This window comes from Aptenodytes patagonicus, chromosome 1 (assembly GCF_965638725.1).
Source record: "Aptenodytes patagonicus chromosome 1, bAptPat1.pri.cur, whole genome shotgun sequence".
In the NCBI taxonomy this organism is placed as follows: domain Eukaryota; kingdom Metazoa; phylum Chordata; class Aves; order Sphenisciformes; family Spheniscidae; genus Aptenodytes; species Aptenodytes patagonicus.
The window spans coordinates 58,057,167-58,067,736 of record NC_134949.1 but is presented as its reverse complement, the minus strand read 5'-3'; positions in this window follow the sequence as shown (position 1 = coordinate 58,067,736).

Genomic DNA, 10,570 nt, shown 5'->3' with positions numbered 1-10,570 from the left:
GAAGCAGGAGGGTTTCCATTGCCATTAACTCACTCCGTCAGGGCTCCATATTCCTGTGTTGTCCAGTCCATTCCCACCCTTGTGCCTCATTCCTATCTCTGTATCTCTCTCTTTCTCTCCTGTATCTCTCCTATTCCCCTCTCTAGAGAAGTAAAAAACATCAAGAAAGATAACTTGATTGCCTAGTAAGACTGAGACTGAAACAGAATGAAGATGAACATATTTTTCTGATCAAACTGAGATGGAGTTCATCTTAGCTCCTTCCACATCTCATGTGCCATAATGCCTGCTTAGAAGAACTGAAGGAACCTCTTTTTTGTTGCTTTTCTTTGTTTGTTTTTTTAAATCACTGTTCTTACTTCTGCTGTGTCTTCCCCACAGGTAGAAAAGCCCCTTTGGGAACAGAATGGAGGGAGAAGCTTTGGTAGGCAGAACACTCTTCCCCCAAAGGGAAGCTGTGGCTCTTCTAAGTCCAGACTTGATGCAGCAGGAGGGAGTCTTGTCACAGTCACAGGGTCTTTGTGCCAAGCGGCTGCGTGGAGGTCTTGGGCATAGAGAGATTATAGAGAAATGGGGACCCAGCTGAGAAAGGAGGAGCCTGCCTTGAGCAAGATGAGAGCAGTAGCACTGAGGCTGCAGCACGAAGGAAACATGCTTTCCTCAGGGGCAGCCGGAGGAGAGCAGGTGTGTTAGCTCATGGGATTCAGTAGCAGAAAGGTATGGAAGGAAGAAGCTATTTTTCATTTTTATTCTTGGAAGGAAGCCTGAGATCTACTCTCAGGCCTTTGGCTTTGCCTTATCTCAGAGACAACAACACAAGCCCAGTGCCAGGCCTTGCTGAAGACAGGAGAGAAAGGGAAGTCAGTCTTTGCATGGGTGCCTTGGCAGCACCAGAGCCCTGTGAAGCAGGGAATAAAGTGCATGCGTGCTGGGGTTGCACCTCATTATCTTCTACAGTGCAAGCAGCCTCTCCCCTGCTACCAGCCCTTCCTGTGCATGGGCATCCTTGGGGATTTTTAGTGCACTGCAAGTCATGTTTTCATCGCTGAGGTATGACCCTTGTTTCTTGGGAGTTTCAGATGAGCCCACAGCTGCAATATCTGGAACTCCTACTCCTGAAATACAGCCTGTTGCCTTCTTTCCCCCCTCCTCCATTATTTGCTCCATCATTCTCTGCCTCTCCCTCCAAATTGCCTCTCCCTTCTGCCCCCTTGGGCAGGAGGAGAAGGTCCTACTGGAAGAGCAGCGCTGGGGCTCTTCTGCAGAACTCTGGCCCTGTCCTCCTCCTGGACTTACTCACTTCCTTATTCTTAGGAAATTAAATTTAGACTTCTGTTGTGGTGGGAAGAAGGGATTTTATGGATGAAATGCATTCTTTCCCTGCCCCCCCCCCCCCCCCCCCCCCCGTTTCTCAAGGATCATTTAAACTTTTTTGATTTAAGGCCAAACCAGTCAATGTTTCTGTCTAATTTGTCTGGCTAACCCTGTGTTTATTATCCTTAGGGAGCTAGAGTGCTTGTCATTAAAAATCTTCCTTGTCCCTGGAGGGGACGGGGACGAGCAAGCTGACTTTTGCACAGTGATTTCCCAAGGTGGTGGCTTGTTCTCTGTCCAGCCTTGCCTGTACTGTTGCGCCGGGACCTCCGCGGCCAGCGCGCAGTGGGGACAGCTGCCCTCCCAAACAACCTCCACAAGAGGGAACCCAAAAGCATGTGGGTGTGTGGGGTGGTGAGAGAGGTAAAGGAGGAGGCAGGTTTGTATCAGATCCTGATTTCCCAACACTGAACTCTTTGAGGTGAGCGTTGAGGCTCCTTCATCTTGTCTGAACCAGGTGCTGAGGTTGGAGAAGTGAAGGACTAAAAAAAACCCATCCTGCCCCTGGGCTGGAACTGGGATCAGACCACCAGAGCCTGATGTCTGTTGGTTGTTGCAGCCATGAGCAGCGAAGCCATGTGCCTGCTGCCTCTCTGGGAGCGAAGCCGTCTGGTGGAGGGTGGGAAAGCACCACCAGCCTTTCCCTGCAGCCCTGTTCAGCTCTGTGCTTTTTCTTGCCCAAAACCTTTCCACCTTCAAATTAATTGGTGCAAAGGAGGGCCAGTAGTGAGGATAGTAGGTGAACCAGTGTGTGGCATCCCCAAGCCCTGCGCTTCTTTCTCTCTGCCCATCTCTATTCTTGCCTTTCTCTGTGCTTTCCACCTGAAAAAGGGATTGTGTGCCCATGCATGGCTTTGGGGTGGGGAACTCATCTTCCTCCTTCGCCCCAAGTGAAGGGAAGGATGTGGGCTTTGGTGGACCCACAGCAGGTGAGCTTGCTAAAGCAGAGGGAACAGGGCAGGTCGGCCATCTTTGCCCCTCCGGAGGACTGGGGGTAATGCCGTACCCAAGCGACGGACAGAAGAGATGGGGTGGTTTTGTGCCTGTGTGGTTGGTATAAAGGATGACACGCTCAAGTCCACTCTCAGTGTTGCTTTCTCTGATCCCTGTGTCCTGCTGAGGTGTTTGCTGTCGTGCAGCTCAGGCCAGCCTGCTCTTCATGTCTCTGTGGCGGGTGAATGAGGGGACCTTCTGGCCTCCAGGTAATGTATGAGTTGGGGTGGGGAGAGAGTGTCAGAGCAGAACGGGTATTTGTTCCCCTCTGCCCCCCTTTGGTGTATCCTTGTGGGATGGCAGTGTCTTTTCCCCTCCCAAACATCCCCCAGGCTCTGTCCCTGTCTCCCAGCTCCTGCTAGCAACCTCTGTGGCTGCTATGCCTCTGCACTGTGAAGACACGTGTCCAGGGTCACCCCTGGTCCGATTACTGAACACTGGTGGTGAGGAGGGAAGGGATGGCTTGTCCTGGCTTCACTGACCTCAAACCTTGGTGACAAAGGAGGGAAGTGGGTGGGAGAATGGATCCCGAATCCCTCCGTCGTTGTGTTCTCCTCTCCTCCTCCCCCCCCTGCCCCCCAAACTCCCTTCTGATTTCTGAGATTTTGGACAAACTTGCTCTTATTATGGAAATGGAGGGGGAGCTGGAGGCAAGGGGGTGGCAGGAGGGGCTCGGATCCAGCAGCAAGAAAGGAGAGCTGTTTCTAATGCAATACACTGACATTTAAAGCTTTGGGGACTACAGATAATGGGTTAAGAAGGGATCTGAAATACTCTGAGGCTAAGAATTCAAACCACTGTTTTTTCTTCCTGTGCGGATGATGATGCAATATCATCCTGGAGGTGGTCCAGCAGCACTTCTGAGCCTGGGGTTCACCTAGACCTACTGGTGGTGTTGCCCCTGAGGTGGCCCCAGAAAACCCTGCTTTGGCAAAAGAACGCGTGGACTTGCCAAAAATAAAATAAAAAGAAAAAATAAGAGCGTCTGCAAAGCTCCTTTCCACTCTGTAATTTATAAACAGCAAGTAATAATGACCTTTTTGTAAGGATAAATCAACTGTACATTCTGAAATCATTTTCTCTGTAAATGGTTGGATTTCATTTCACCCTTAAAGGGATGCTTAAAAGGAGGAGATAATAATAAAAATTTAAAAATTTACAAAGTATGAAAGGAAACCAAGGCGTGTGTGTGTGTGGCAGCTTTTATTTCTGATCGCCTGGCAGAGGGGCTGCTGGAAAACAGCAAGGGAAGTTGCTGCTTCCCACCTTGGCAGGGCTGTGTTCCTGAGGAGAGAGAGATTGTTTTGGGGAATGATTTCTGATTTTATGGGCCCAGGTCAGACCTAATCTTCTGCATGTTAGGTGAGTATGAGCATGTACAGGCACACGAGCAGGGAACGATAGCTGCCAAGCAGCTCTTGGAAGAGCTGGTGGATGTGGGAACCAGCATCACCGCTCATGAAATGGTCCCTTGTTACCATCTCCCCTCCCTTGGATGCATCCACTTTTTCAAGCAAAACCGTGGAAACCCTGGAGTCCCAAATTAAACCTCCCTGCTGCAAAAATGTCTCTCTGGTGGCTGGCTTTCAGCATGCTGTGTGAGAGAACGTGACCTCCTTGTTTTAGCTTATTTTTAAACCTGTCTCATGTAATTTTGGCTGTTCCCATTACTCAGTATCAAAGCCCGGTCCTGCTCTGAATCCTCCTAAGCATCTGGCCTCATCAGTGCCTTTGGCAAGGGCCTTTCACAGGCTCATGTGCCATCTACAGCTATTTCACTTTTTACTTTTTTAAGTGTCTTGTGCTTCAGGTTCATTCCTGGTCCCATTTAGAGATAGTGACTGTAAACATCATAGGTTAGTTTCCTTATAATCAATAGATCTGGCACATTCCCTCTTCTTTCTCTCCTCCACATCAGTCTAATGTTTTCAGTTGTCCTCTTGTGGAAGGGTCTCCATCAAACTAGAGACTTGTGCCGTGCATTGCTTAATGCCGTTCTGCTGCTTCTGTCTCTGGAACAAAGGGCCTGGAATAAACATGCCACTCAAAATTAACAATTAAAATTTTCTATTAAGTATTTTTAACATTCTTAGTGATCATTGTATTTTTGTGCCTGAATAAGGGATAATCTAAAAATAGATCACCACCAGAATGCCTGAACTTTCCATTTTTCAAGAGGGGAAGATAAATATATAAGCTTAGGCTAATAGCAATTTAGCAAGACAGCTTAAGAAATGACAGTTGACTAAGGTAAAGGTTCTCCCATGTATTTTTCTTGCCTCCAACATAAAATCTTTCACTGACATTTTTATACTATTTTAAGAAGTAATGTAAATGGCATTTCTTCAGTTCCTTATGAGGTTTTAAAAGGCGGCATTGACAGAACCCAGGACCTTTTTGGCTGGAAAGCACAAGCTTCTGCTGCGGGAGCTCGAAGCGCCTCCATGAGCGAGGGGTTGACTCTTCTGCAAACCAGTCAGCGGTGGAGACCCTCATTTGCAGGAGCAGCGCTGACGGTCAGCTGAGTGGGGGGGGCACGTGGCTCCACTACGAGCCTTGTATACTATCGCTCAGAGGGTCCCTCAAGACATCAAAAGGGATCTTGGTACATGCAGCATGCATCCTGGATATGGAGCCTTAAGCACCGTGTTGAACCAGGAGCGTGCCAGCCATCTGATGCCAAGTGAATCCTGTGTGTTTTTGCAGAGTTGCAGTTTCCCAACAGGTGTTATAGGGAGGTGCACCACGGCTCTGGCTCTGGCATGACCTGCCTGGAAATGAGCCGTTTCCCCCAAGCTCTCGCTGTACGTCAGGGATGCCCAGTGCTCATCGCGGGCACCGTGAAACGCTGCTCGGTGGGGACCGAGGCTGCAGCAGACCCTCTGCCTCTGGCTCACGGAGTGGCTTGCTCCGGCTGGTTCCTGATCGAAGTCTGCAGCAGGTTTGCTGATCGGGGGATGGACATGCTGTTTCCAAACACCAGGGTGCTTGGAAACAAAGCAACTTCAATATAAACTTACAGCACCATTTAGAAAGCTGGAAGGGGGATACCAAGAGCCTGGCTTGCTGGCTGTTTGTTTTTGTTGCTTGGATACATTTGTTCCCTGTGTAAGGGCACAGCTTAATGCGTTGTTTAGCAGGGACAGTTAATTTTTAATTATTAGTCCAATTTTATATATTTTTTTAAAACCTCGCTGCTTTTGCGGCTCAGCTGGGGAAGCAGTGAGGTCTCAGCTGGCCGGCAGGCAGCCCGTGGAGCCGCCAGGGAGAGAGTCGCCCCAGCCCTGGAGAGCGTCACCAGCAAATGGCTTCATGCTCACGTGCCTGCAGCTGCAGGCGCCAGCTGCCCTGCTTTCCAGAGCACCGCGACGGAGAGGATTTGGCCACAGCCATGGCAGAAGGGAGGCATATTCTTGCTTGTGGCAGTGGCACGTGTTTCTATGGCTCATAGGCACGCTCATACCCCAGCTGTGTCAAACCTTCAGCTGGGAGCAAGCTTTGCAGGGCTTGCTTCTGTCGCTGCAAAACGGCCTCAGAAGAGGCGTGCAAAACTCTCCCATCCGGAGGAAGGGCTTCGGGTCACTGAAGTGAAAGGCTGACATAAGGGATATAACCCACGGACGCTTGGGAGAGGAGCTTGGCTTGGGGCCAGGCTGCTACAAGCTTTGCCTTTGTGGCTGCAGCAGGGACAAGCATGTCAGCAAAGGGTTAAAGGATCAGCTCACTTGAGCTAATGCTTGGGATGATACTGTAAACATCTCCGAGAACCCCAAACACAAACCTTTACTTGGAACTAAGGAAAATTTGGCAGTCCTGACATTTCCAGCATTTCTGGGTGTGCTTTTTTTTTTTAAGCAAAGTGAGAAGAGAAAATAGTCCTTACTGTCTTTTGAAATACATTATAGCTATGTAAGAATACAAATCTTTCAAGGCCATATCTCTCCTCACCCTGCCAAACGAAATACAAAATAAAACTCCCTTGTCTTATTCTTATGTTTCCTGTGCCTTACGGCTTGAACTGTGGATCCTCTTGGCTGAAGTCCATCCCAGTAACGATTTAATTTGGGAACCACACTTCACCTTTCCAAAAATAAGGAAAACTGAGAAGAAGATCAACTAAGCTGCGCTGAATAAAGATCTAAAATTACTTCTCCAGGACCTCACATTAAAGAAAATATGTTGCCCAGAGAATGTATAAAATCAAATATTATAAGCCTGCTCCTATGCAACAAACTCTTTCCTGGCATTTTAGCCCTGTTCTACAGTCTGGACCTTTTCCAAAGAGAGAGCAGCAAATCATCAGTCTTTCCTCCCCCCCCCCCCCCCCCCCAACACTTACTAAGAACCAGGCACACGCAAAAATAAAAGAATGTAGAAAACATCTACCCACTTCTGTTTGGTTCCCAGTGTTTTTAAAACATTTGACTCAAAACGTTACCCAGGAATGAATGTCAGTACTGCAAACCCACAACCAGACAAATTTCCTCAAATGGGACAGAAATAAATCTATCTAAGGACCCGTGAGTTAATGGGACAAGATGTGCAATAGATGTCTTCACCTAGAAAAAGAAGAGAAGCAGCAGGATGTAGCAGCTCTGCCCTTCTCAGGTTGTATATATGTACATGGGACCAAACCCCACACGATGCTGGGAGTCCAGACACCCCTTAGGCAAGCCAAAACCCCATGTTCATGCTGGTAGGACCTCACCGCAGCATGCAGCGGGCAGAAGGGTACAAAAAGCCTGGGGGTCAGTCTGTGCAGCCCTGCTCGGGGGGGGGGCTGGTGCCACCGGCTGCAAGCTCTCAGCTCTCCGCAGACACTTCCAGCAGAGAAAGCCCACAAGGCTGTCGGAGTGATGCAAAATTGCAAGGATAACAGCACTCACAAAAGCGGGGTCTCTGAATGGCTCTGGAAACCTGCTGCAGCATGCAGCTGGTGCACAGTGCAAACTGGTAGAGGGGGAAGATCTTACTAGCCAAGGAATTAAAAAAAAAAAGGCCCCAACAAACCCAGCCACAGGGAAATTTGGTTGAAGAAACACGAGTTGTGCTGAGAACGAAGGTGCACACGGACTGATTGCAAAAACACTACAGCAGCATTTTCAATTTGTGAGGTAATAAAACAGCTTCCGCAGCGACTGTCGGTGCAGACCCTCGCAGTGGTGGCAGCTCTGCAGCACACAGGAGACTGCTCGCTGCTGCCAGCGTTTGCAGCCCCCCGGGCTGCAGGGCTGGAGGGTGAGGAGCTGAAAAGCCCCACTTCAGCAGCAGCAGGGCTGGGAACCTTTCCTTTCCTCCCCCTGGCAAAAACACACCCTGAGTGTGGCTCCCCAGAGTGGCTCGTTACTCTCTGTTACTAAAATCTGGGTCTCGGCTGTAGATCAGGAAAGCCCCTTGAAAGGCGGCTGTGTACCAGCGGTCTCTCCTCCCTCAGCACCCGTCTTCGTTCCCACATGCGCTCAACATCAAAGCTGCTGGGCGTTCAGGGAAAGAAGCCACCTGCGCCACCCTTGGCCCTCCGCCCCTCCTGGCTCGTCACAGATGGAGAGCAGGAGCCCAAATCCTTGAGAAAAGTAAAGAAGTAGGGCTGCAATAAAGAGAGCTGTTGAACGGAGTTAGGCTGCCAAAAGGCCTCTTGCAAGGTCCTTTTACAAGAAGATATTAAGGATATTAAGCCCAAGCTCAGATAGCATTGGTGGGTCACTACCCATCTTCCCTCTTGCATTTTGGGATTGCTTTCTGGCTCCTGTAAGAGGCCAGCCTTCTGTTTCCAAGCGCAGTTTTTTTCCTGACTCTGCAGAGACCCTCCAAGATGCCATCTGCAGCTCTGCGCGTCACGTTCACCTCCCTGCTGCCCAGGGAGGGTTTGCTGGCTGGTGGCAGGCAGCACAGGGATGTCTCCCTGGCTGGGAATGGTCCTGCCCTTGCAAAATGGGTGATGGGAAGCCCTGGGGATGGCACTTGACTCTCAGAAGCAGAGGCTGCAAGCCGGGCTCAGAGGCAGCAGTTTGCTGCTTTTGGTGGCCATCAGAGCCCAGGCAGTGGCCGCTTGAGTGGGAGGACTGGCTGCAAGCATGAGAAGACCAGCAGAGGAGTGGCAGCTCCGGAGACTCCCAGGGAGGCAGGGGATGGGGGAATGTCTGTGCCTTATCCCGGGTAACAGCATGGGTTATTGTGCCCCATCACCCATGCTGCCTTTGATATTTCACAAGCTCACTTAGTCATTTGGGGAAACAAAGGTCGTTATTGTTCTCCAGGTGCACGGCTAAGGTGTGCTCCCTGCTCTCTGCCTGCACCTTGCCCCACTGGGGCAAGTAAATTCCCTTTCTTGCAGGGACACAAGCTGGAGGCACGGGGGGCATCCCATTCCCAGTGGGTCCATGGGGAAAGAAGCCACCAGGCAACAGGACTTTGCAGGCGACAGGGCGCCGGGGCCAGCATCCCATCAGGGCAGCACAAGTCTTTGGGGCTGCTGGGTGGCTCCCTGCCAGGGTAGCTGTGTGTGGTGGGTCAGCAGAGGAGCCAGCCAGGTTGGGAAACACTGGGAAGCACGGGGATGTTGCTTCACTGTCTCAAGGCAGAGTTCAAGTTTACAACCCCTGGCACGTCACCAGAGGTCCAGCGCTCGCACGGCAGCTGGGACGGTGTCGGTCACGGGTCACTCTGCTGTTGTGCTTGCCCTTCTCTTTGCAAGACAGAAGGGGCAGGTTGAACACCCGTGCCCACGTGGCATGGGAAACCCATGGCAAGCAGCGGGCACAGTGAGCCAGCGAGCGGCCGCCCCGGAGGAGCCGAGGCAGTTTGGAGGCATGCTGCATGGCGTGGCCGGAGGAGTTCACAACACGCACACGCAGCTGCTGGCAAGGGGCCCGGTAGCTGGCGTCAAGCCTGGGGGAAAAAAAAACCAGAAAGAAACACTAAACCAGGCGCAACCCGAGGGGGCCAGGCTGGGGAGGGGGCGCTTATGGAAGTCTGCAGTCCTTGGCCGCCATGGTGGGAGGGCAGCAAGGAAAGCCTGCCGTTGCGCAGCCTGATCCGGCAGATCCTGTTCGTAGCGCATCAGGGGTTTGCTGCACGTAGCTGTGCAAGTTTTGATCCAGACTTGGGAGTTTTGGGGACTGGGCTCATGAGCACACCTGCCCAGAAGTGACAGAGCCCTGTTGTGAGGCGTGAAGTAATCCTGTGGATCAACAACCCGAGGAGGACGCAGGAAGCCAGGAGGAAGGTTCAAAGATCAATTTTCATTCTGGCAAGAAGGTTAAGGGTAGGGAATATGAATGCTGCCTCCGAGGTCCCGGATAGCTCAGTGTATGAACTGATGATCTGGAAACAAAGATGAGCAATATACCAAACATTTTTAAGAGATTACTCAAAGCTATTGACTCTTAAGGAGACCAGAAAGGACTGTAAGTAAAATGCAAATGTGGCAAATGGGCAAAACATGCATTTGCCAAGGCTTAACTGGGCATGTGCAAAGTCAGAAACGAGAAAACAAATTACACATAAGACTTACGAAGCTCCAGACAGTCTCTAGCAACTCAGGAAAGGATCTGGATGTCACAGAAACCCTGGATCTGCAAGTAGCTGCAGGTTAAAAAAAAAGCACACAAAAAATATTAGCATGCAGAAGGAAGAAGGGGATAATAATATGGAAAATATGATAATGCTATTATGTAAATCAGTAGCGTGGCCTCTCTGGGAATATTGTCTGCAGTTCAAGTAAGCCTTTCCCAGAAAGGGCTGATTAGGGGCATGGCAAACTCGCTCACAAAGAGAGATCAAAACGATTGGGGTTGTTTATCTCAGAAAGGAAATGAACAACAGGAGATTGGCATGGAGAGAGCCAGTCCGGAGCTTCTGGTTTTCTTCCTGCTCAATTCTATCGCTGTCATATCTGATGTTGCTGAGAAGTGCGTGAAGTGATGGGGCTCTCTGTCACACACCGTTTGCTCTTTCTCTCACCCTCTCCCCCACGGGAGGCATGGCACATGCGGTTATGTTTTATATTTTGGTAGGATCTGGGGGGGAGGAGATGGCTAAGGACGAATAATTACTCCCCGGAGTAGGCATATAGTAGAGAAGGTAAGATTGGAAAAGGGGAACTTGCACCTGGATAGAGGGGTGGAAGGTCCTGGCTTCAGGAGGCTCCTTCCACCCCCTCGGGCAGATCCCGGAGAGGCTGCCAGCTACTGCCCTTCTCCCA